This window comes from Microcebus murinus, chromosome 3 (assembly GCF_040939455.1).
Source record: "Microcebus murinus isolate Inina chromosome 3, M.murinus_Inina_mat1.0, whole genome shotgun sequence".
NCBI lineage: Eukaryota > Metazoa > Chordata > Mammalia > Primates > Cheirogaleidae > Microcebus > Microcebus murinus.
Genome location: NC_134106.1, coordinates 86,824,249 through 86,850,717, shown reverse-complemented (window position 1 = coordinate 86,850,717; position 26,469 = coordinate 86,824,249). Strand labels below are relative to the sequence as shown.

The following is a 26,469-nucleotide window of genomic DNA, read 5'->3' as shown; positions in this document are numbered from 1 at the left end:
ACCATACTCACCTGCAGTCCTGGGCAAATCCCAGCACACCCCCATCAGAAGACAGAGCTCCCATTGAGCCAAGGCCACCAGGGTACTATTTGAGCTTATGAGATTTTGTTATCTAATTTCCTTCTTGGGATATCACTGCTGTCATTTGTCAATCTTTGAATGGCTTTAATAAGATCCTTCCACTATGACTCAACCTTATTCTAAAAGGATCTTTCTTATCTCTAGATATCATGGTGGTTTGTTTAAATGAAGAAAATACTGTGATTCTGATTTATGTCTATTAACAATGAAATCATTATATTGAGGGAGAAAATGAGACTCAGCTTATATACCATGAGCTAATTGAATGTTTTGAACTTGAGGTGAGATCTCCACAACGAATAACTAACTAACGACAATCTCAGCTAATTCATGTCTTTGGAGCTTTGAGTCAATTCAGTTCCCTTCAGGGGATGTATTGCTCCTTCCTCACCCTTAGTAAAGACACCAGTCGTATTCATAGTTAAACTCCACTGAACAGGAATTTATAACCAATTTAAATATTTATTTTAAGTTGGACTTCAGTCAGCACACTTGTATAATTTTCTTCCTATGGGAATGCAGAGAACATTGTTGGGAGTGTCCCAATTCTGCTTCACAAACAGCTGTCTGGCATGTTGAAATGCAGGGATGTCTGCATGCCCCCAGCAGAGCACGCTCATTAACCATTCCCCACGCAGGTGACGTCTAGGTTGGGGCCATTCACAAATTCAGGAAATACAGAAGTTGTTTCTAATTTACCTGAAATGATTTCATCTTTCCAATCATATGGGTCTTCTTGGCCCCACTATTAAAAAAAAATAGGTTAAAACATCCTTCCCATCCTGTAGTTAATTTTTACCATCTGCATTTTTTCTCTTCTCCATTGGGGGATCTTGATATCTCCTATAAATCATCCCACTTTTTCCAGATTTTTTCCATTATCTTAACAGAATCACAATAGACCGTGCTTTATCTTTTTCCATTCTTGAGCCCTTACTCTGCATTCACTAAAATTTTCGTTGAAGAAGTCAGAATACTCACATGACATTCATTAATGCAAAAGGGAAAATTAATTTTATAATTGCTAACTATCACCTGGGACACATTTCAGAAATTACTGTATATGATAAGCACCTAAAGTCAGTCTGGACTTCCTTTGGAATTTTACTGTTCAGAAAAGAAGTTGTATTGCTGTGAGCTAGGCTGACACCAGGGCACTCTAGCCCAGGCAAGAGAGTGACACTCTGTAACAAAAAAAAAGAAAAGAAAAGAAAAGGAGTTGTAAATTAAAAGAATGTGGCTAAAATGGACAGTATATGCTCCACCAATTGAAGAAACATTTATCTGGGACCTCCTCACTGAGAGGCTCTCTGCCGCACCCCATTGGGATAATGGGTGATTGAACATGGCCCTTGATTGCAGATGCTCTTGGAGTGGTAGCACAGATAAGGCAGGTGCATAAATCAGAATTGTATGGACAGAATAGGATCAGTCTGCTGAGGCAGACAAGAGAGGTAGACTCCCCTTAGGGACTTAGGATTTGTGGAGATGTCATTTCAGTGAGACTTTGAAAAAGGGTTGGGAGTTTACAAATCCAAACTGACACATCTGGAAGGGCATTCTAAATGGAATTATTACCTTCATTTTATAATTGAGGAAACTGAGTCACAGGGAGGTGAAGCTGCCCAAGACCAGACTCATAATAAGTGGTAGACCCAGAATTTGAACCCTAAGCCATCTGATTCTGAAAACAAGTTTTTTCGTTTGTTTTTTCCCCACAGTACACCAGGCTTTCATACAAACTGCCTCATTTAATACTCACAACAATGTACCAGATGTGTTATTTTTGTTCCCAGAGCAAGATCTTTTGGCTTTAAGGGAAAGAGAACATACAAACAGTATAAGTGAAAGGGAGGGTTTTGTTTTGTTGTTTTTGCTTTTGAATAAAGATGAAGGGGCCCCTCAGGGACCCAGGTGAGGAGACAGGACAGAACACCATGCACCAAGGCAGGGACTAACCCTCCAAAGAGGCCTCACTCTCTGCTCCTTCTCCCTGGTCCCTTCCCCTCCCAGTTTGTTCTTCCTTCTCTTCTCTAACCTTCTCCTCCTTGAATAAGTCACCTCTGCTTCTTCACCAGCTCATCCATGGCCCTAAAACTTTCCCAAACCCAGGGAACTTGCAGGCCTTACCCATTCTAATTCCCAAATGAGAGACTGGATTGTTTAACCAGTTTCTCTATCTAGGCAGAGCCTTCATGGCCAGCGGTCCATCAGCCATGGTCTGACATCCCCCTGGTTGCATAGAACTATGAAGGGAAGTGGGGGAAGTGGAGATCCATGGTTTGTGTCCACATGGCAGGATGTGGTGGGACAGGGAAACACAATCACCTGCCCTTTAGAAATGAGAACACCCAGGGGAGATTATGCAACATTACAAGATCACACAGCTAGTAGCTTGGCAATGGGGTATAGACTTTGCACCCCATTACCATACTAGAATATCATCTGTCTGGTCTCAAAGCATTCCCTGCCATGACTGACATACTTCTTGATGCCAAAAGTGGTCCCAGGAATTCTGGGATTGCTTAGCTACTTGAGCAGTGATGAGCTCTATCAATTCTATGACATCACAAAGACGTATGCTGTCATCTTTGCTTGCTTGCGGTGAAAGGCCAGTGGACAGCAAGGCTTTGGGACACTAAGTTGCTGCTGTGCTTGATGAGTATGGCAGTAATGATGAAGGACTGGCTACTTCATGTTGCACTACAGAGCTTACAAGGAAAAAGAAAAGGTAAGCTCAGGGCCTTAACCTCTTAGCTCAGGTCAAGGCATCGCTTGACACTAACAACTGCCATTGTAGTAGTGATGCTAACAGGATTTCTGATCTCAATATCACAAGCAGCAACACCAAATCTAGTTTTGCAGGCTTCCAAACTGCAAGGTAAGTTCAACCTTCAGCTTTGTCAGGTCTCTTATGCTAAGGTTATATATAGCATTGTTAGTAGGGGGAGAGGGACCTTGAGATTGAGATGGGGACATTTGGATGGATTTGTAAGAATCTGAAAATCCTGAACCCCAGATTCACCAAGACATCCAAACCAGCAGAAGAAACATCCTCTTCCACACTGTCTGAGGCCGCTCACCATTATTGCTCAAAGATCTCGCCTGGGACAATTGCCTTGCAAGGATGCACCTATTTTCCTGAAGACATATCATCACCTCTGCTCATTACTTTCGGATGCACAGAGTCAGATGTGTGCATCCTGGGTCTGTTCCTAGAGGAGATGGCTTGTGCATCAAAACGACCGCACAGTTTTGCTGTGTATATCCACAAGAGCTCGAGATGGGATAGGATATTGGACTAGATTACATTTATTGAGAGAGACATCATTATCCAAGACTCTGGATATGATGTGCTACCTGAGAGGGGCCCTGATGGTCTGCCTGGTGGGCAGACTGAAAGTGAGGCCCAACAGCGGATTACATGTAACAAAATAGGGAGGCCAGAACCTCTCTGGCATAATGTCCAGAAGGGAGTTCAAAAACTTAGGAACATGAGAAAGCCAGCTAAACAACAGGGATCACAGCTACTCCTGAAATGGAACAAATGGAAACCCTCCTAACGCATTAATCGATATAAGCAGAGAAATTCTGGTTCTAGTCTGCAGACACTGAGTTGAGTAACCACAAAAGGCAGTTGTTTCTCTGTCAGTTCCCAGATCTTTGCGAGCTCACAGGGCACTGGCCCTTTGCGGGAGAGGAAGCCATTTCTCCTTAGGAAAGAATCTTGAGTCCTGTCAGGAACACAGTATTCTATAGATCTGCCTCCAAGCCCTCCCCTAAGGGACTTGAAGCCATTTGCCAGTCACAAGGTAACTGTATTTGGGAAAGGGAAATACCAAGACTTTTAGGGACTTATTTAGCACTAAATGTATGTTGACACTAATCTCTGGAAAACCAAAACATCGTTATGTTCTACCAGTTAGAGCAAACCCACACCATGTCCTGCAGATGACTGTAATTATGCCACTCTGGCTTCCTGCCGGGCTCTGGCAGAGACTAGAAGCTTGACCACAGGACACCAGATGCTCAAATTGCCGCCAGGAGCAGGTTGCTGTCTGACCCCCAGGCTGCCTGGCTGTGTAGCTGCAGCAGGACTGCACCATCAAGTGCAAAACACCTTAATCCCTTTGGTGTGTAAGAGGCCCTTCGCCAGAGCAAGGTCTTTCAGGCGACCGTGATGGCACATAAAATATTAAGTCCATGGATGGTGGTGCCTGCAGAAGCCTTGCAGGCAAGGAAAACAAATCCACAGCCTGAATAGTTGTCCCTTGTAGTGAAGACAATTGCCTGCTCCTCCATGATGGAAAGACATCTAATGTCATCAACTTACTACCACGGAGATGGCCGCCCAGCACCCTGCTCTTGGAAATGGTGTCGTGTTGGGGAAGAAGTGTTGGCTTCTGCCAGTGCAGGGTGGCGCCCAGCAGTGGCAACAGTCACATCAGCCTTGGTGAGGGGTGGGCTGTGTTGCTGAGCCCATGTACAGCCTTCATCCCTGTTGCCATGGCCGCTTTGCACACGTGCCATGGAGCAAGCTGGGGATAGAAGGGAGGTAATATATTCACCCTTACTGTCATCTTGTGCACCTGAATTCTAAAAGTCTCCTCTGCTGTGGATGCCACTGGCAAACAATCGTACAGGACAAGCATCATCATGCTCTGCCCACTTTGAGAGCTCAGAAGCCTTCCCAGACATCCTCGTCCTAAATCTTCCAATTGTGTTCAGGCTGCTTGTGCCATCCAAGCAGCCATATCATTAGCCAGTGGCTATGATCAGTGCAGATCCTCCTCTCTGACTACCTCTCCTTTTAGGCAAAGCAGCCAAAGTTTTACTTGCTGGGAAGATTTCACTTCACCACTGTCCTTCAGGGCCACCCTCGAGAGGTGCCTAATCCAACAGCAGTCCATTTCTTGTTGGTGCCGACATGTTGTGTCTGTCCATTTGTAAACTAGACCCAAGTTTTAACACCCCTGCCACGTATGGTCATAAGGAGCTTCCATGGGACCTCAGGTTGGGGAGAGCAACGCAGCAGGAGTCATGAGACTCTGGGTCACCCACTCAATGCTTGTACCTTCTGAACCTGTTTGAGTCCAGTCTTATATACACACATATACTCAGTTATGGAAGTGGCTGGAAGACAAGCCTGGGGTGCTGGCCTACCAGACGCTTTGAGCCAGAGAGCAATATGTGGTGTGATTTCTTCCACAGAAGGAAGCCACAGGTCCAGGAATAAAAGGGTGGAAATGGCAGTGAATCCCCCACTATTACCTAATAATCTGCTTTCAACTTTGGAAACCTGATTTCTGGAGGTGCAGAGGTCTTGGTTGCCAAGGAGAAAACACTTTGCCAGAGGAAGCAACAGCATTCCCACTGACTCGCATGCTGAGGTCTGATTCCATACCAGAGTCAACAGGCAGAGAGAGAAGGGGAGCGACTGGGCTGGTTGGGCAAAACATCCCAATCTCCAAGGGAACGCAGGGTTGGCACTGGGCACTGGGGATGGAAGAGGACCAGGTTTGGTACCCAGGGGATTTAGTGGGCCCCACTTAGTCCTGCCACGTCAAAAAGTAAATGCCAATGGGAAACTACAGGTAACTGCTAAAGGCAGAACCACTGAGGACTCAAGCTACTCAGAAGTTAAGGCTTGCGTCATCCTACCAGGTAAAGACCCCAACCACCAAAGGGAACTGGGAATGGGAAGTGAGGGGGAAAAAAGTGATATCAACTTCATGACAGTTACAGAAATGAGAACTGCAATTGTTTTAAACAGTAAAATAAATCAAATAGAATATAAAATATAATAAATAACATTAATTAAAAAACCTCATAGGCACACATATATCATTCCACTTTACCTGCTGCCTGGTACGTCAGTTGAGAACTGGTGGCACTTAACGCATGCAGTCCACAGGATGGCAGGTAGGCCACCCAAAGCAACACGTGCTCCCACGGCAGGGCTGTGTATCACTGCCTGGACTTTGAGAGGGACCCAGGGATTGCTGGGATTTGTGTCTCTCGGTTTGAGGGGAGAGGGCGCATGAAGGAGAGGTGGTCCTGGTGGGAGTTACATATGTGTAGAACCATGAGAACGGGCACTGGCAGCAAAGATGTGCTTGTGCCGGCTGTTTGCCACCACACTCAGGGACCTCCCGCCCTCCTCTGTCTGCTCTACAACACTGGGATTGTCCCCACCGAATGTACTTCGCGGACTCCCCTGCCAGCCTCCAGCCAGGCTGGCCTATGGGAGGCAGTGCTGAAACCGCCCTTCAGTAACAGGGTGCAAGGTGAGAACTGATAAGGGCCTAGCTAAAAACAATGATAATAATCGTTTATCAATGATAATTGTTTAACAATGATAATATTGCTACTTTGGAGCCACTGGCAGCTGGTGGTCATAAAGATTCTTAACTTCTCCCCATAGCTGCTGTCCATAAAGACTCTTAACTTTCTCTGTATATAACATCGCCTTTTGGGAACCTAAAGGTAGTTTTGAAGATATCTTCCAGGCCCCACATTCCAGGGAATCCATTGACCCACCCAGAGCGGTGGCCCAGACCAAGAAACTGACTCAACTGGAATTGTGATCCCAGGGATTGGAGCAACACAAGGAGATGATTTCCACACCCCTATAATTCTGCCCCAATTACCTAATCCCCTGCCTGCTAAACTACCCTGAAAAACCCTACCTCCCAAATTCCTGGGGAGGCAGATTTGAGAAATTTCTCTCATCTTCCCGCTTAGCGCTATGCAGAATAAAGACTCTTTCTCCACCTTGTAAACCCTGCTGACTCAGCGTATTGGCTGCTTCTTGGGCAGCGGGCGGATGAACCTGGTTGGGTGGCAACACTGGCAAGAGATTGGCAGGAAGGACTAGGAGCAGGGGACCCCTGCCTACCTAGGCAGCACCCCTACCTGTCTCTTCTCCGTGCTTCATTCCACCTGGGTGGCTACTCCCCCACAGTACTGGCTCACACAGCTGGGCCTGGCTTTGGATGCCTGGCTGCACCTCCTTTCTCCCTCTCTGCTCCCAGGAGCCCTGGCTTCCTGCAATGACTACCCTCTGGGAGGCCTTGCATTCCACTGTTTGCTCTGTCAGCTCTCAACTTTACTCCTAATTCCCCAGATTAAATTCCTATCTACGTAACATAAGCTCCGTTTCTCGAACCTGACCCATGGTGTGTGTGCTGTCACCTCGCCAGAATGTATTGTGACGACCCTTATGAATTTCGGTGACTTCTGTTTCCTACAAAATACAAATGAGCGCAAATATTTATGAATCAGTTGAAAAACCAAAGTCACACACATCACTGTCCCATAGGGAATATCCAGAAGAAAAGCTGTTCTGGGAACCTTTGAAATCATTGCAGCCTTGCCCTAAGATGTCACAACTGTTTTGCAACAAGTGGTTGTATCCTGGAATTATCATTTCAGCATGTCTAGTAAAATGTGCTGGTGGGAGAGGTCGTGGCCTGCAATGGGCTAACATCATTGTGACACCTTTCCAAGGTTCATCTTTGCATAAGTAGCACCCTTTTCCCTTAAACACATGAAGGGGAAAAGTTTCTTAAAGAAAAGTTGTGTTCCAGAAATTGGATCCTGAGAAAACGGAAGATAAAAAACTTGAAACTTTCAAAACTTGATACTTTCATTTATCTTTCAAAGTAGATAAATGAGGAAGTAATCACATGCTTTACAAAAAATATTCTTCACTTTAGGAAGGTATACAATCTGTAATACCTTTAAATACTAAATCCCTGTAAAATATTTATTTATTTTAAAAATAAATTTTAAATTGAGTTTGTCATTTTCTTTTTTTTTTTTTTTTTTTTTTTGAGACAGAGTCTTGCTCTGTCACCCCAGGCTAGAGTGCCGTGGTGTCAGCCTAGTTCACAGCAACCTCAAACTCCTGGGCTCAAGCGATCCTTCTGCCTCAGTCTTCCGAGTAGCTGGGACTACAGGCATGCGCCACCACACCTGGCTAATTTCCTGTAATATACTTAAAGCACCATTTTCAGGAACACACACGTTGCATCAGAAGCTTCCACTGAAGCGTCATTCATTTAGCATGTAGGACCTGAGGCATGGACTTAGTCAAATTGCTCTAGCTTTGCAAGCAATTATTCCATTTTGCTATTATATCACCACCTTTTGGGAATCTCGCTTCAGAATGGTATCTGGCAGGATCAAGTGTAATATAAACATTAGCTTCTTCCTTTTGTGAAAAATTTCGTTCATATACAAAAGGAGAAGGTAAATAGTACGATGAACAACAGCGAGCTTAGTGTTCTTTCTCCAGCTCTGACATTGAGTCTGCATAGTCCTGTGTGTCCTTTCTCTACACAGCTGACTTCAACTTACATCACTACGCCTATGCCTACTCTGGTGCCAGGACCTGCAAAGCCTCTTCTGGTCTCCCTGCTATAATTTTTCAGGTGCTCCATAAGGCATGAGCAACTACTGACACTGGTACTTAATGATTTCTGTTTCAGCAACCGTTCATTCGATTCCTTCATTTATAAAGGTGGTATAGTCCCTGAGGCTGGAGGAGCCAATTCAAACCCCACCTCTGTATGGCTCTCCATGTGGAGCTGTTTTAAGGCTCAACATGTTAACTTTGTAAGTGCTTCTAATAGCACTGGTATAGAATAAGTGCTGCTTAAGCATTAGGTGTTTCTATTCAATCAAACAACAGATATGTATTTGTGAAGAATGGCACTCTTTTGTAACCATGTATCTGTGGCTCATAGGATTGCTTTGGGGTCATGATACTACAGTAAGATACAGTCTTACCCTAAGTATTTGTTAATCTATATTAGTAAACTAGTATTTATTAAACAGCTGGCATTGCCCCTCTCTGTACTAGATTCTGGGGATGGTGGAATGGAGAGCAAACAGATGCAGGCCCCTGCCCGCAGGGAGCTTCCATTCTAGCAGAGAAGACAGACACTAAAATATTCTTAGATTACATTTGATTAAATAATTTTGGGGAGACTCACTTCAGTCTGGGGATCAGGGAAGGATCCCCAAAGAAGTGATGTTTAAACTGAGACCTGAGGATGAGTCAATTGGCTTCTTGTAGTTGCTTGCAATGGCCACCCGGAACTGCCCCATGTTACTTCACACCTCCTCCTGCTTGTGGGTCCATTAATATCTTCCACCTCTAACTTTCTCGTACCTTGTCTGCGTGCCTCTGTGGTCATTGCTGATGACAGCCTTACCGGTTGTAGCCAGGTTATTAGGCCTCCACTCACCTGTTTGACTCACCAAATTTGTGTCAAGGATTTTTTTTTATTCTAAGTAATAGCTGGTATAAGAAATCCACTTACACCAGCTGTGCAGCTGCCTCATGAGAAAATAACCAGAACTAGGAAGTTGTTTCCATCCTGCTCCAGAGTCACATGGCCTCTCGTCTCTACTCTCCTCTGCACATCCACCTGCTTTCTCTGACTTTGCGACTCTGTGTACATGAGGGGCTACAGCTGTGCCCTGGCTTCCAGGTCAGCATGTCTCTGAGAGAGAGTGGCTTCTCTGGCCCTCAATTCCCAATTCTCAGGTGAGATCTACTCTGCTTGGGGCAGCCTGGGTTGGATACACGGGACCTCCAGGGGACACTTAAGAATGGTGCTTAAGTGGGGTGTGGTGGCTCACCCCTGTAATCCCAGCACTCTGGGAGGCTGAGGTGGGAGGATCTCTTGAGTTCAGGAGTTCAAGACCAGCCTCAGCAAGAGTGAGACCCCATCTCTACTAAAAATAGAAAGAAATTAGCTGGGCAACTAAAATAGAAAAAACTTAGCTGGTCGTGGTGGCGCACACCTATAGTCCCAGCTACTTGGGAGGCTGAGGCAGGAGGATCATTGGAGCCCAGGAGTTTGACGTTGCTGTGAGCTAGGCTGATGCCACGGCACTCTAGCCTGGGCAACAGAGCAAGATTCTGTCTCAAAAAAAAAGGAAGGTGCTTAAGTGAGGAGAGCCACTGGCTGTGCTGACACCACCCAAGGGGGCCACTTGCACAGGCAGATCTCCAGTGGGTCAGGCAAAAAGGTAAAGGTTTTTATGTATTTTTCAGGGTCTTTTTATTCCCTAAAATAATCAAGTAGTGCAAAAATACTGAACATTGGAAAACTTGGTTTATTAAAACTCACAGCATTGTTTTAAATGTAACTATTTATTTCACTTATACTCCAAACAGAATTTCTTATCATTTTACCTTGAGAAAAGCAAACCCTTAAACAATCTTATTAAAGTTATTTGTCATTTACAAATATATGAAAACATGTATACAGAGGAGCACATCATTCATTTTGCCTAAGGTTCCAATATGGCTCAGCATGGCACCATCAAATCGATTGTCTGAATTTGAAATAGCAATATTTTATTTGTCATGGGCTTTTTTTTTTTGCAGTCATTTGATTTTTTAAAAATACTGCACCAAAATATTATTTATCTGCAAAATATTATTTATCTGGATGACTGCCCCCCCCCCACCACCCCCATATTTTGCACTGAGGTGAGTCCTTCACTCACCTAACCCTGGATCCTCTGAACTCAGAGTCACTTCCTGGATGAAGTCAGGACTTGCATAAAGGATAAGGGTCAGTCATCAGGAAGGAGACCAGAAATACAGCCAACACCAGAATGTAGCCTAGGGTAAGGGCACGGCAGGTCATACTCCGGAGGACCAGGATGCCTGAGGAGGGAAGGTTGGGAGCCTGAGCCTCTGCCAGCCCCAGTGCTCAGCAGGTATCAGGTTTCAGATTCCCTGGGCTCTCCCTTGTGTCTTAGTGAAGATTTTTGGAGTCTTGCAGCTTTTCTTGGCTGTGCCGAGAGGAATAAGGGTTTTGTCCATACTTTGAGCAGAAGGTTTAAAATAGTACACCCCAGCATGCAGGAGCCAGCATGCGGGTGACAGCCATAATCAGTTACAACTAACACTCACGCCGGTTTACTATGTGCAGACACAACTCTAGGAGCTTTAATGAGATTTACAAATTCTAACCTCCAAGCAGCTCTACGAGGTAGGCACTATTAATATCCCTCTTTAACTGATGTGGAAATCGAGGCAGAAAGAGGTTGGTCCACACAGTTAAGGGATGGGTCAGGAATTCCAATCCAGACAGGCTGACTTCTGAGTCCAGGCACCAGGACCACGAAGCTATCCCACATCTCAGCAATCTATCTTGAGGCCACTGGGCAGCCTGCAGGCAGAGCCACCCTGCAGAAGCTTAGCACAGCGTCCCCCTCCTGCAGAAAGTCTCCTTTCAGACATAAACTTGGGAGGACCTGGATTTATTTTAATAAGACATGGTTTCACTTACTAATGGCAGCAGCAATTGGCTTTACACAGAGAACAAAATCCTAAGCTAAAAGGGTGAATTTCACGTATCACCGACCAGGGATTTGGGCAGAAGGGGTGGGGTGCCCCACTTTGCCAAGTCACTAAGATAACTTGCTTTTCCAGACTGACGTCACTGAATTTACTTATTAATTGGAGAGGATTTGCAATGTGTGCCCCACCCCCACCTCTGTCCTCCAGTCTGTAGCATTTACATTATGTTAACAAGGCTCCAAGATAGCAATCAAGGAATTAACTTCGCTGGGCCCATGAAGGAGTGCCTTAGAAGTAAAAAAAAAAAAAAAATGCTAGGGAAGGATTTTGCCTAGAGACTGAAGAGTAACCTTGCCGCTGGCATTCACACTGACATTTAGGATCCCACTAGCCTGTAAATCCTGGCATTGTCCTTTGGGGCCACACAGTGGGAAGGCAAACAAAAGCTGCTCAGAGTTAGCACTGCAGCGCTATTCCTGGGGGTGGGAACTGCAGCAGCAAACTAACCAGGGAAAAGTCCCTAAAAGTAGACAGTTTTACATGAGTGGTTTTTGTTGACTTCCTCCTCTGTTTGTTTTAAGTGCTAGGCTTTGGGGCTTGTGATCCTGTGATCTAGAAATCAAATATTGACAAGTAGCCCTCGGAGGCAGGGCAGAAAACAAGGTCCAGGTTTAGATGCCAGCCCCACGTAGGGAGGCTGCAGCTGAAATTCCAGTCCCATGCTGCATCCAGGCAGTTGCTGGGACACCCCAGAGGCAGCAGGCAACAGCGTTCCAGGTACCCTCGGGATAGAGAGAACACAGGAGCCAATTCACAGCTTGGATGTGGTTGCTAAAACCCGCTTTCCTTTTTCGCTTTGGAGAGATTTTGCAGATGAGTTTCAACATTCATCTCTAGATTCTGAAAAATTCCAACTCTAACACAGATACTTTTCTTTAATCTACTCTCTCCCTTAAGTGACCCGACCATAGACCATGGTTTTCAATGCCGTCTGTGGACTGATGACTCCTAAAGGTATGTCCCCAGGTCCCACAACTCCCCTGAGTGCCAGGGCTGGATGAATAACCATGGATTCACATTTCCACTTGGCCATCTCAAACTCTGCAAAGCCAAAACTGAACTTCTGAGCTCTGCCCGCTTCTCCTGATTTTCTTCCTTCTTCCTGACTATTCACGGCCATCCTCCCAGTCGCTCAAAGCCAAAAATCTGAGACCCATAATTGATTTCTCCCTTCCTAATACCACTAAAAATGGTCTCTACTCCGCAAATACATCCCCAATTCACCCCATTCTCACCATCTCACTGACAGAACCAGAATGCAAGGCACCTTCTCTGTCACCTAGATTATTTTGCAAAACTTCCCTCCCTCCCTTCCTCTCCCTCAATAGTTTGTTTTTACATTTTGTTTAATATTTTTAAAAGAAAAACCTTTTTATTACAGAAGTTTTCAAAAATATACAAACTAGAATAATATATCTTAATATACTCAGCATCCAGCCTTAAAATTATCAGCATTTTGCCTATGTGGTTTTTATCTACTTTCCCACATACATAGGTAATTTCCTTTGTTTTGGAATATTTTAAAGCAAATCCCTTATATCATGTCATTTTTACCTGTAAACACAGCAGTATGCATCTGCAGTTGGTTTGCTCCTGTGGGTTTCCACCCTCTGGAATAGACGGAATTTTTAGGAAGCATAACCACGGTATCGTTACCATGCCTAACAAAGTTAATAATAAACCCTTCATACCATACATATGTCTTAATAACATATTTTTACAATGCTTTTGTTGGAATCAGTGTCCAAATAAATTCTGCATCTTACATTTGGCTAATATGTTGTCTCTTTTTTTTTCTTTATATTTTTTTCTTTTATTATTTTTGTCTTCTCTTTTTTTGTGTAAATTAATGGCAGAAAATGTTAAATCTCTTTTATAGCTGTCCCTCCCCTCTTTTTATGCCATTGATTTTGGGGGCACCTGGTCATTTGCCCTGTGGAGTCTTCCATATTCTGAATTGGTTGACGACATCCTCATGGTGTCATTTAAATTGTTTCACTGTCCCCTGCTATTTCAACTAGAAGCTAAGCTAGTTCTACAGGCTTAATGAGATTTAGGTTCCATTTTTATAGCAGGAATACTACATAGGTGGTGCAGAAAACTTCCTATCACATTCCACCAGCAAGAACATCATGTCTGTAGTCCCAGTTTTAGTGAAGCTATAGTTGATCTGTGGGCTCAAATGTCTTTCTCACTTTTAAGTAGTCTATATTTCAGAATCCTTTCTAGTTAAATTAACAAAATGGTGCTGTAATTTTAAAGATCCTGTGGAAATTTTTTTTGGTAATCAGAGCCCAGAATCAGAAGATCACCCTTTTGCAGCCCCTAATGAAAGAATGCATGTGGGCACTGATCTTCAATAGCTGCTGACATCACACTTATACATACAAACAGTAATAGATATTAGGTGTCTCCTGATAAAAATATACAACAGCATCTATGACTTATTCTTGCCAAAATGGAACTTGACTATGAGTTGACATATGACTTGACAATCCTCCAGATATAAATACTGAATTACAGGAAATATAAGTGATAGAAGAACATGTTAAATGACACCATGAGGATGCAGTCAGAAAAATTTAGAGTGCAGAAACTCCACAGGAAAAATGACCCAGTGTCTTTAACAAATAAATACAAGATTTTTTTTAAAAGATGATTATGGGGTGGGGGAAAAAACTATAAATGGAAAGAGACTTAAAAGACATATGAGCCAACTGTAATGCATAATCCTTATTTGGATTCTAATTTGAAAAAAAGCTAAAATTATGGAGAAATTGGGGAAACTTGAACACTGCCAATATTTGATGATATTAAGAAATCATCGCTAATTTTTCAATGTGATAATGCTATTTTGGTTTTGTGTATATATATATTTTATAGAATGCTCATCTTTTAGAGATGTAAATATTTACAGATGAAATTAATATCTTGGATTTGCTTTAAAATAACAGGAGAAGAGGGAAGTTGGCAGGGTAATAAATGAAAGGTGATTTGACCAAAATGTTGATAATTGTGAAAGCTGGTTTGTGGGTACATTTGAGTTCATACCTATATACCCCTTTCCATACTTTTGACAATTTCCAAAATGAAAAGTTAACAACAGACCACTAAGAGCCAACCATTTCGTACAAGATATTGTCTTTAGTTCTCAAGGCTCACAATCCTTTGACAATTCTTAATTCCAACCTTATCTGCTACTGCTTGGCACATGCTTTTTGTTCTAGCCAAATTGGGAGACTATTTTTTATCTTCCAATGTGAGATGCAGACTCCAGACTTTGAGTACATGCGTTGTACTATCCTGGGCCGGAATCAAGCCTTCTGTCATCACTCAAAGTATATGGTTTCTACACATCACACACACTTTAGCCTACGTCTCATTTTTTCTCATGCTCCTCACCTTATAAAATCTTCCCTTCTCTGTTCATCAATAACGTGTGTGTGTATCTCACTTTCAGCACTGATATTGTCAGTTACCTTTCTATGTGCACGTGACTTTCCTGCCTTTCTAGGTTATAAGTTCCTGAGAACAAGAACCTTGTGTTGTACTTTTTGGTACACATAGCACTACGGTCCATTGTATATATGGTTTAATTAAGTAGTAGTAATCAATTAAATGCTAGTGGTAGAGCTTTGCAAACCTGGGAGGAAAAAGATGATGATATCTGAAAGTAAAGTTAGAAAAAAGAAAGCTAGAAATGAGGCAGTCTGCCTAGAGGAGAAAAAAATTATCTGGTGACAGCTTTGGGCTTAGTGGGAAGATTTTGTCTTCTGACTTATCAGAAGATATTAGCAGATTTCCCCTGGACTCCAAATAAAGTGTTGTTTTGTGCACACACAAGGGACTTTTATTTCCTGCTTACGGCATGACACTTCTGCAGGGGCCAATGTTCAGCTGCCAAAGCACACCATCTGGCTGAAATACCCTGAACCACTCATTAAGTGGCTATTACTCAGTTCTCTTTATTAATCCTAATTTCTTTTTTAAATGCATTTCAAATAGCCAAAGGACAAAAAAAAAAAAAGATTATTTGAGAAATAAAGAGCCTATCTCTTCTATTTACATAACTGGCTAGAATATTGTCCCTTTATTCCTCAATCCATATGAGTTTTTTCCAAGTGTGATAAAGTATATAGAGCATACAATTTAACATTTTAACCATTTTTAAGTGCACAGTTCAGTGATATTAAGTACATTCACACTGTGCAATCATCACTACCATCCATCTGGAGAACTTTTTCATCTTCCCCAACTAAAACTGTGCCCATTAAAAAATAACCTCCCAACCCCCCTGTCCCCTTAGCAACCGCCATTCTACTTTCTGTCTCTATGAATTTGACTACTCTGGGCACCTCATATAAGTGGAGCCATACAGTATTTAACTTCTTGTGACTGGCTTATTTCACTAAGCATGTCTCCAAGGTTCATCCATGTTGTAGCATGTGACAGGATTTCCTTGTATGTACTACATTTAGGTTATCCATTCATCCTTCAGTGGACGTTTGGGTTGTTTCCACCTTTTGGCTATTGTGAATAATGCTGCTGTGAACCCTGGTGTACACATATCTGTCCAAGTCCCTTCTTTCAATTCTTTGGGGTATGTACCCAGCCAGTCCATGCTTGGAAGCCATTATCTGCCGTGTACATCTTAGGCATCTCCTTTCTTTCTCCACCTTATTTTTTTCAGTAATTATAGAAGATCTACCCTCAATTTCTATCTTTTGGTAAGCCCCAGGTAAAAGCAATAGTCTCTAAGTGTCAGAGGGTTTTTTTTTTTTAGAAGCTCGACATGTCAGAGGGTTTTAAGAGGAGATGTGGAAGGAGGGCCAGGGGTGTGGACAGGCACTCAGTCATGACTCAGTCCTTCCCGATACACCTACACCTACCTACACCCAGCACAGGCTGGGCCTCCAGGCTTAAGGGTTGGGAATGACTGTTCAGTAAACAGTAGTCAGACAGGATGAAAACGGAGCCCAAGCAACTGAGCTTTCCCCTTAGAAAGGATTGAGTATGGCTGTGATTCACAGGAGCAGTTGGAAGCTGCCACACTGCCACGCTGCAATCTTGCCTGGATTTGATGAGTCAGTTATTGGGCATAAGTTCACCTGTGTTTAGAGAAGGGATCCTGAAATACATGGTTACTCGTCAGGGCTACTATGAGGAAAAATTAAATATTAAAGTAGATTCAGCCTTTGAAAACAAAAGGAATCATATAATTCCTTAGCATCTGCGTGTACCCTCCATTCTATTTGGTGTATGCTTTCATAGAAGTCAGAGGAAGAAAAATTCCCAGCTTTGTTAAGAAGGAATTTATTTGAGTTCTCTTTTGCTCTTAATCTAGTATTATTAGAAAACATGAATGAGCTGGTAATAACCTTTTATAAAAGGTAGATCAAAGCCTCAAGATGACCTCACATGATTTCTAGAGTCCAATAACATTTAATTAAAGCCTACAGAATATTTTGGAGGAATTTTCTTTTCCACAATGTCCAGTAAGACAGTAAAACAGCTGATTTTTCTTTTTTTTAGCCTAGATTTGGCCTGATGCTTAAATCCATCACTGACTATCAATTTCTCAATTCAGAAGGTAGAGAATAAAAGCACTTGAAAATATGAGTGAATATCTGCAAAGGAGGCAGTGCTGCAGATCTAACTACCTTGACATGCGAAAGGAATATACGACAACAAAAAGCATTCTAAGTTGTAAACAACCAGCCCCTTCTGTGAAGAATATTGGTAGGAAATCCAGGCACCGTCTCTTGGATTGCCCTGGTGGCTGCCACGAAGGGGTCTGGCCAGTAGCAACATCTGCTGGTTCCCTGCTCTGTTTGGAGCATGGCCAGATTCTACCAGAGGTAAAAAGAAGTCTTTGATCTCTATTTATTCCAAGAAACATTATCTCAGGGGGTTGGCAGAAGAACCAGAGAGTCTTACAAGAGAATCATTTCAGCAATACAATTATTTCCTAGGCATTTACAACTGTGGGTTTTTGGGGGTTTTTTTTTGTTTTTTTTTCCATTTTTGGAGTTGAGATCAAGCCTTCATGAATGAGCCATTAAAAGAACCTAAAAGGGAATTGAGCCCTGTTATTGAGTCTCCATTCAAAACAGCTTTTTTTTTTCTTTTTCTTTTTGGTATTATTGTGCAAAGCTACTCTTGGGAAATGTATATTAAATGCGGAAATCAGGAATTGATGTTATTGACACACGTTTGAAAGATAAATATGATTTTTAAGCTGGTGAATGGAAAGAGAGCACAGGAGGCCAGCAATGAGATCACTGTTATCCTTTCCACTCTGCAGGTCACCTTCAGGGGAAACAAAACCCACACCAGTCCAAACACATCACATGTGCACACCTGGTGAGGAATTTGGAACCTGAGCCTGCTTTTATGGAACATAAAAATGAAAATTTCAGGGAAAAGTTACGCCTCATTTGGCAATTATTTTCAGAGAGAAGCCTAGTGTTTACCCCTTTCTTTAAATAAACTTCATTTGCTTTTAGCAAGCACTAGGAATACTTGAAAAGCCTATATCTTAACTCTAGCATAATAGTTTTGTTCTTTTACCTTTTTTAAATGTAAGCTGTAGTAACAAGAAGAATTCCCATATATCTTTCATTCTGTTTCCCTAAATATTAACATTTTTGGAAAAAAATTTGCTTTATCTTTCTCTATCTCTTGCTTTTTTCCCCTGACTGATTTGAAAGTAAGTATAGTCGGGATGCTTCTTATCCCAGATACTTAGCATGCATTTCCTAGAAGCGAGGACATGACCACAGAACAACGATCGAAATAAGGAAATTAGCTTCAAGGCAATACTATTTTAATCTACAAACTTTATTCAGATTTGGCCAATTATCTACTTAATTTACAGCAAATGTCTGAATCATGTGTTGCATTCAGTTGTCCTATTTTTTGAGTCTCCTTTAATCTGGAACAACTGGATTTAATTGGCACTTAATTGGCACTCAGTAAGACGTACTAAATGAATTTGAGAGTACTCTCACTTCACCTGCACAATTCATCTTTACTGGTTTCTGCTCTGTCTTCTCAATCTTGGCTTCGTCCTCAGCAGAGACAAGTCAGGGACAGGCAACCGATTTGGACACAGCTTCCTCTTCAGATGTGACACCTGGCTGCACTCATGAGCTGGGTAAAAACTCTCACCATGAGGATCTGCCACTCCAGGGCTTGATGAATGTTTGATTATTGAATAAATAAATGAATAAAATAGAATATGTCAAGTAGTTCTTCCAATTCTGCTTAACACTGGAGTTTTATCAAGCAGATGAAAGAGCTAGATCACTAACAATCAAAACCAATTATTTTTGCAATTTACAGAAAATGCTAGAATATCATTAGTTTTAAGTTTCTCCATAAATTTGTGTTAACACTTAGGCTCTTGCCATAGCCTATTTGTCAGTGGTTGCTGGTAGATGACAAAATAAGTAAACATGTCAGCAAAGGAATATTTAATCATAAAGAGATGATCATGACTGTTTACCAGTTCTTTTATTCCTTCATGGGTCATTTGTGGTTATGATGCAAATAAATGGTATTATAGTGAACACTGGTCATTTATTTTCTGTGTTGATCTAAACCACCTTCCTATGTTAGTTTTCTCTTAATTTTAACATTATAAGTCATTGTCATCGCTGTATTATGCAGTCAGTATTCATTTGACTTTCCCACATATAAGCATCATTATACACATTACCACTCAAATCTCAGAACTTCCATCTGGGATTACTTTAGTTCTTTCTGAATATAATTCTTTAATGAGCAACTGTGTTGGAGGCAAATTCAATTTTTATTTGTCTGAAAATATCTTTATTTTGCCCTTCATCTTGAAAGAACTGCAAGCTTCATCTTCAGTGACAGCTGACAGTTAGTTTGGGAATGCGTTGAGTCTATCCTTCCCCTGCCTCTGGCCTTTAGTGCTGCAATTAAGATACTCTCAATCTAATCATCTTTTTTGGGAGACTCTTTATTAAGGCTTATTTTAATGTCTTCCCTTTGTAATTGGTGGTCTGAAGTTCTATTATAATGTGTCTAGGTCTGGGTTTCTATTTATTTATTCTGCTTGCAATTTGTTAGGCTTCCTAATCAATTCCCAACTATTATATCTTTGAATAATGCCTCTTCCCCCTTCTCTTTATTCTCTTCTACTGGAAATCCAAATGCAAGTGTGTTTGATTTCATCCTATCCTTTATATATCTTAACCTCATTTTTGCATTAAAAAAGTATATCTCTGTCTCTCTGAGCTGCATTCTAGATAATTTCTTCAAATGTATCTTCCCTTTTATTTTTTCCTCTTCTGAGATGTCTAATCTGGTGTTAAGCCTCTCCATTAGGCTTGTTTTAAATTTCAATTATTATGCATTTTATTTATTTTTCAAATAAGCTTAGTCAACTTATAGTCTGCTATTCCTTGCTCACATTTTTTTGTGCCCAGTATTCAGAAAGGTATATAAGGAAGTCTGTGCCCTGAAAAATCTCACGGTATAGGAGGGAAAATAGGCAGGTAGAAAACTAAATTACAGTATCATGAGGGAAAATGAAATGAGAACACAAAACATACAAATGTAGCCAACTCAGCAAAGGCTTCCCATACAAATTCTAAGTGAAATCACCAGTTAATCCATATTCCTCTTACGCAATAGCAATCATGTGATATCAGCTATTCCACACCCTAGATTTCTATGAGGATAAAACAAAGTCAACTCTACGCTATATGAGAGAATAAATGCTGATTGACTTTTTGAAAATCAGTCCACCTGTGATAATCCTGGAATCTAGCAGTCTCTTATATGGAGTCCTACGCTCATTTCAATGCTAGATATCATCCATTTGCCTTCAGTTCATTCTCTACCTGTGAGGTGAATCATGGGGGTTTCCTTTTTATCTCTGCTTTATGTTGGGTAGGTAGGAGGCGAGAGAGGTTGGGGCTTGCTTCCTCCTGCTTAGCGGTGGTTCCACAGTGGCTGCGTTGGTCCATGAGGGTGGGACTGCTAGATCGGCCCTCTCCATGGCTCTCTGCCAGCCAGGCACCAGGCTCCAGGATGGTATGTGCTTCCCTAAGTGCCTCCGCATTTTCTGCTGTTCCCTTAATCCTGTCTATTCTTTTCAAAATCATGTCTTCACTTGAAACTCTCTTTAAAAATTCCAGCCGAGCATGCCTTTTATTTTCCATCAGGCCCCTACCGAAGACAGTTTCCCAAACCATGCTGTTCTCAGAGAGCATGAGTACAACAGAAAAGAAGTAACAACATTCATGGTAACCTATCAGATCTTGCAGCTAAAAGGAATTTGAAGGGAAAGAAATCCAAAATGATAATTGTGTATTACATCTTCGATATCAAGTTTTGAATAGATAATGAGATATTCTGGTTCCACTCAAACTGGCCTGACACCAACAGTGTATGCGACAATTCAATTCTGACACTATCTGGAGTTGGTGCAGATGCCACAGATTAAAAGCCAAGTTCACCACAGACTGCCCACCTCCCACTTCAATCACCAGCCACAAGTCTCAAAGGGTCCCCAAGGCACTTGCACTTCTGACTGCCTGGCTATGAATTCAAGGGTTCCCATGGCTGCCTCAGTTTGATAATTCACTGAAACAATGAGCAGAACTCAGGAAAGCACTATACTTACAACTGCAGTTTTATTGTAAAGCATATACATACAGGAGGGTCCCAGATGCACAGCTTCAGCACCCTCTCCTCATGGAATCAGGCACCTCACTCTCCTGGCACGTCAATTATGTTCACCAACCAGGAAGCTCTGGGAGCCTCAGAGTCCAGAGTTTTTACTGGGGTTTCATTATGTGGGCATGATTAAACCATTGACCATGTGACTGATCTCAACGTCCAGTCCCCCTCCCCTCTTCCTCAAAGGTCAGGTGGCTCAAAGTCCCCAACCTCTAATTACCTGGCTGGTCTTTCTGGTGACCAGCTCCCATCTTGAGGCTGCCTAGGGGCCCACCATTGCCTCATTAGCACAACAAAGTCCTACCACTCAGGAAACTCCAAGGGTTTTCAGAGGCTCAATGCCAGGAACCCAGAACAAAGAGCAGACAAATTCTTTATTATATAATAGCCATCATGAGATTCCTTAATGAACTTGTAGCTTTTTTCAGGAGCACTTGATTTTCAAACCTCATATTATTAGTGGTGGGAACTTAGGACACAAATCAACATACAATTTAACTTTGGACATTATTTGCAATTAGGGTTTCCCAAATTAAGGATGTGACAAATTATGACAGATGCTGTCATTAAACCTATGAACTGATATCTACATACTTAACTCACTTTCCAAAAAAGATTCACAATTACAAATAAGACTTCTTTTCAGGGCCGGGCGCTGTGGCTCACGCCTGTAATCCTAGCTCTTGGGAGGCCGAGGCGGGCGGATTGCTCAAGGTCAGGAGTTCAAAACCAGCCTGAGCAAGAGTGAGACCCCGTCTCTACTATAAATAGAAAGAAATTAATTGGCCAACTGATATATATATAAAAAAAAAATTAGCCGGGCATGGTGGCGCATGCCTGTAGTCCCAGCTACTCGGGAGGCTGAGGCAGGAGAATCACTTGAGCCCAGGAGATTGAGGTTGCTGTGAGCCAGGCTGACGCCACGGCACTCACTCTAGCCTGGACAACAAAGCGAGACTCTGTCTCAAAAAAAAAAAAAAAAAAAAAAGACTTCTTTTCAAAATATTCCATTATGATAAGAAAGTATAATTTGTTCAATTCATAGAAAATAGTCTACATGGAGGCAACAGTATTGGGCTGAGAATCTGTAGAAGTAGGTCCAAGTCCTAGCTCTGCCACCAGGTGATGCATCTTCTGGGCTGAATGAGATGGTATCTACAATCCTGTGACTGCCATGGTCAATTTCCAGATCACACAGCAGTGACAGTATGTTTAATCATCAAAAACTAGTGCTCTTAGAATATTTTCAATATTTATATTTCAAGTTTTTAATCTTGGCAACTTTCTATACTTATATAATAACATCTTTCAATATTACTTCCACAAAGTCTTCTCTGATCCTTGTTTTATATTCTTTTATGAGGTGGTCAGCAAGTGTGGCCACAAGAGGAGACAGAGGAAAGGCTCAGGAGAACAAAGTTATACTCACAGGTCCCAGAGAGGGGAGGCATGCCAGGCTACACAGAGCCACATGGGAAAGACAGGAGCCAGGGGAAAGTTTGGGCTGAGGCCTTTTTTGTGGTTTCCACAGGAAAGGCAGGGCAGGTGGACAGTTTAGGACTGGCTAGTATGAATAATTCTGGCAGGTTCTTACCTGTATGGGTGGTTCTGAGATGTCTGGTACTACCTGGTCTTGGGATGATTAAGGCAGAGGAACTGTCTCCTAGGGTTTGCAGGCCAGATGGAGGAGGGTTGGCTCTGGGTTAGCTGGTTTGCATATCAAAGGCATGCTCCATGGCAGTCTCCCTCAGCTAGAAAGGTGTTTTTATTTTTTAACATGGCAAAACACATAAAATAATATATATGTATATTACATATGTTTGTGTATATATATCCATATATACATATATACACACATATACATATACATAATACATGCAATCCTCAAGCTGGAATTTATCTTTCTTATCTCCTAAACCTTAGTTTCGCTTTGTCTGTATAACCCACATGGATTTTTCCCTTTTTCTTGCACGCAGCTACGTGTGGGTACCTTCTATTTTACTTCTACCTGGAAGCTCCTTGAGGGCAGAGCTGGAGACCCTTAGATTATTGTTTTCTCTAGAAGGGAAAGCATATTGGTGTTCCTCCTGTATGAGCTCTAGGACTACTCTTTAATGAAGAAATAAATACTTAGCAGAGTACATTACATACATATTTACAAAACCATATTCATATACATATTTTCATATTTACATTCAAATTAGTATAGAATATCAAGATTCAAAGATAAACTCTCAATTTAGTAAATTCTTATAAGTTAATTTTTATATTAAGGTGGAGATTTATCATTTTTCAAGCTTATGGAAATAAGGGCCAAGAAAATGAAAAAAAATGTATATTTTTTAAACTTTAGGTCAAGAACATTTGCACTTGCTGGCTGCTGGCTCTTCAGAATTTTTTTACCCATTTAGTAGTATGTCCCGGCCCGTGGGACCTTCTGTTACTCGCGGGGGTCGAGGGGGACCGTGCCTGAAAGAGATGGGCGAGAGAAAGGAACGAGACCAAGCAAAGGGTTGTCAAGGTCTACTTTACTTGGATTTTTAGTAGGTTTTATATACAGAAACAAGGAAATAGAAACTGAAAAATAGAGTGGGGGGATGATGAGGCTTGTGTGTGGGCCAATCAGCCCCAATCAGCATCCCAATGGCACCGGAAGCTGTTTGTGATGGATCACTCAACCCCAACCTGGCAGGGGGTTGGGAACAATTGCAGGTAGCATGCCCTGGAGCAAGCATGGCATGGAATGCATTCTTCTCGGAACTATAGCTGGGGGGCTGGGTGCTATTTTCATCTTAGGCTATTTTCCGCCTGTGTAGGACAAGTTGTTGGGATGTGGAGGGTCTTAGTCTCCAACAGTAGTATTTTATTTACTATTCAGACCCTCCACATATTTGCCATCCTGCTGGCCTAGAACATGAACCTCCTCAAAAGGAAAAGGAAAATAATGACTTAAATACTTAAATAAATAAATAAACACTCAAATACTTTTTGTAAGGTTAAAAGTATCTACTGTATAAAAGTAGATTAAAGGCCGGGCGCTGTGGCTCACGCCTGTAATCCTAGCTCTTGGGAGGCCGAGGCGGGCGGATTGCTCAAGGTCAGGAGTTCAAAACCAGCCTGAGCAAGAGCGAGACCCCGTCTCTACTATAAACAGAAAGAAATTAATTGGCCAACTGATATATATATAAAAAAAAAAAATTAGCCGGGCATAGTGGCGCATGCCTGTAGTCCCAGCTACTCGGGAGGCTGAGGCAGAAGGATCACTCGAGCCCAGGAGTTTGAGGTTGCTGTGAGCTAGGCTGACGCCACGGCACTCACTCTAGCCTGGACAACAAAGTAAGACTCTGTCTCAAAAAAAAAAAAAAAAGTAGATTAAATGGGTTACCCAATATGTAGTATGTTCTCATATTGGTAAAATGTCTTGAAATGTGGATAGGTTGAAAAAGATATAAACCAAGCAGACAGCTTTGGTGAAAAGAGGATGAGTTTAGCATGAAAATGTACCCACATGGGAAAGTATGAATGCGAATATAAATGAGGATGTAAGTGATGGAGGCTTAAATTAGTATAAACTGAATGTGGCCATGCTGAGAATAATGGGAAATATCTTTTTTAGTGGTTAGGGATTCCCTGTCGTCATTTAGGAGCCTGAAGCATCTTTGCAGTGTTGGAGAGGTGGCTGCAGCCTCAGGTTTCAGGATGCTTCCAGAACACCGCCACAGAAGTGGGCCATCGGAACTACCACCTCAGTCACAATCTGGAAGATGCAAAATCAAGAAGTCACTGCTCCGGGTCTACCAAAGTTAAATGTATGCATGCTCTCCAGCCCAGAAATATTGTACATATGTTCACTAAAAGCCTTTCATTGGCATGTTCATAGCAGTACTACTCAGAATAGCCCCCCAAATGACCATCAACAGTGGAAGGGATACACAAATTGTTATAGTCACATAACTATATGGCAATGAGAATAAATAATCTACGACAATAAGCAACAATATGGATGAATTTCACACTGTTAAACAAAAAAGTCAGACGCAAGGAGTACGTTCATTATAATTCCATTTATATGGGCATAAAGACAAAGTCAAAACTCACCTATGGTGTTAGAGGTCAGGAGAGTGTCACCCTTATGAAGAGCCCCGTGACTGGCGGGGGTGCCAGAGGGGTTCCGGGGAGCCGTCAGTGTTCTGTGTCTTGCTCTGGGTGCTGGTGACACAGGTGTGTTCAGTTTATGAAAAGTCATTACATATGCAGAATGTGTGTCCTTCCTTGTAGGTGTTTTATATTCTTCCATAGAAAAAAAATTTTTTTAAGTCAAAACTACTCCCAAACTACTGCCTCCACTAAGGGTCTGGGCATGCACTGCACGGCCGCAGCCCACACAGCAGCGGCGACACCGGCGCTGCTCTGGCACACCTGCACCAGGCCCGCCCAGGAAAGGCTGAGAGGCCGGTGCTGGCAGCCAGCAGGTGACTTCGACCTTCTTAATCTGCAAGGCAGGGGCGTGGCAGAAGCCAGCTACTCAAAATCCTCAGACAGGAGGGTCTGTGCCAGTAGTTGTCAGTCTGAGAAGCCCACCAGCTTTCAGAAGGAGGCGAAGGTGGCTGGGGGCTGGAATGGAGTTGAGGGGTCACTCTGCACGCACCCTCACCTTCCCCGGATGGGCTGATGTTCCTCGTGTCGTCTACCGTGTTTCCCCGAAAATAAGACAGGGTCTTATATTTATTTTTCCTCAAGAAGACACCCTAGGTCTTATTTTCAGGGGATGTGTTATTTTCCCCTCAAAGCCTCAGCTTGCAGCACGCACAGGATGACCGGGACCTGACAGGGGGAGACAACCTTGTTGGTGGGGCTGCCCACACCTTTCCGGTCCCTCTGGGATAGTAGCTGTCACGATGGGGCAGATGAGAAGGGCTGCTCATCTTCACAGCTCCACAGTACGAAATGCATGGGTTGTGCAGATACACTGTGTAGCCACGTATCTTATTTTTGGAGTAGGGCTTATTTTGCGCAAATGCTTAGAAATCCTGCTAGGGCTTATTTTATGGGTAGGTCTTATTTTCCGGGAAACACGGTATTTAGTCTGTTAGCAACTGAAAGCCAGCCTTCTCAGGCTAGCTTTTTAATTCTTTTTTCCCCTTGTGTCATATGTTATAAGCATATAGAAAAATATACTAAACAAATGTATACCCATGACTCAGTTTTATCATATTTAAACATCTTGCTATGTTTGATTCTAACTTTTTTCTTAAAGAAACAAAACACTCTACATGCAGTTC

At 42.4% G+C, this 26,469-nt stretch overlaps 1 long non-coding RNA gene across 1 annotated transcript; it reads left to right on the top strand.

Moving 5' to 3' along the window:
• Positions 1-2,680: 2,680 nt before the first annotated feature.
• Positions 2,681-25,178, top strand: LOC105856119 (uncharacterized). Its single transcript, XR_012918511.1, has 2 exons — positions 2,681-2,812; positions 24,804-25,178. It is a non-coding gene; the product is annotated as an uncharacterized LOC105856119 (long non-coding RNA).
• The last annotated feature ends 1,291 nt before the right edge of the window (positions 25,179-26,469 follow it).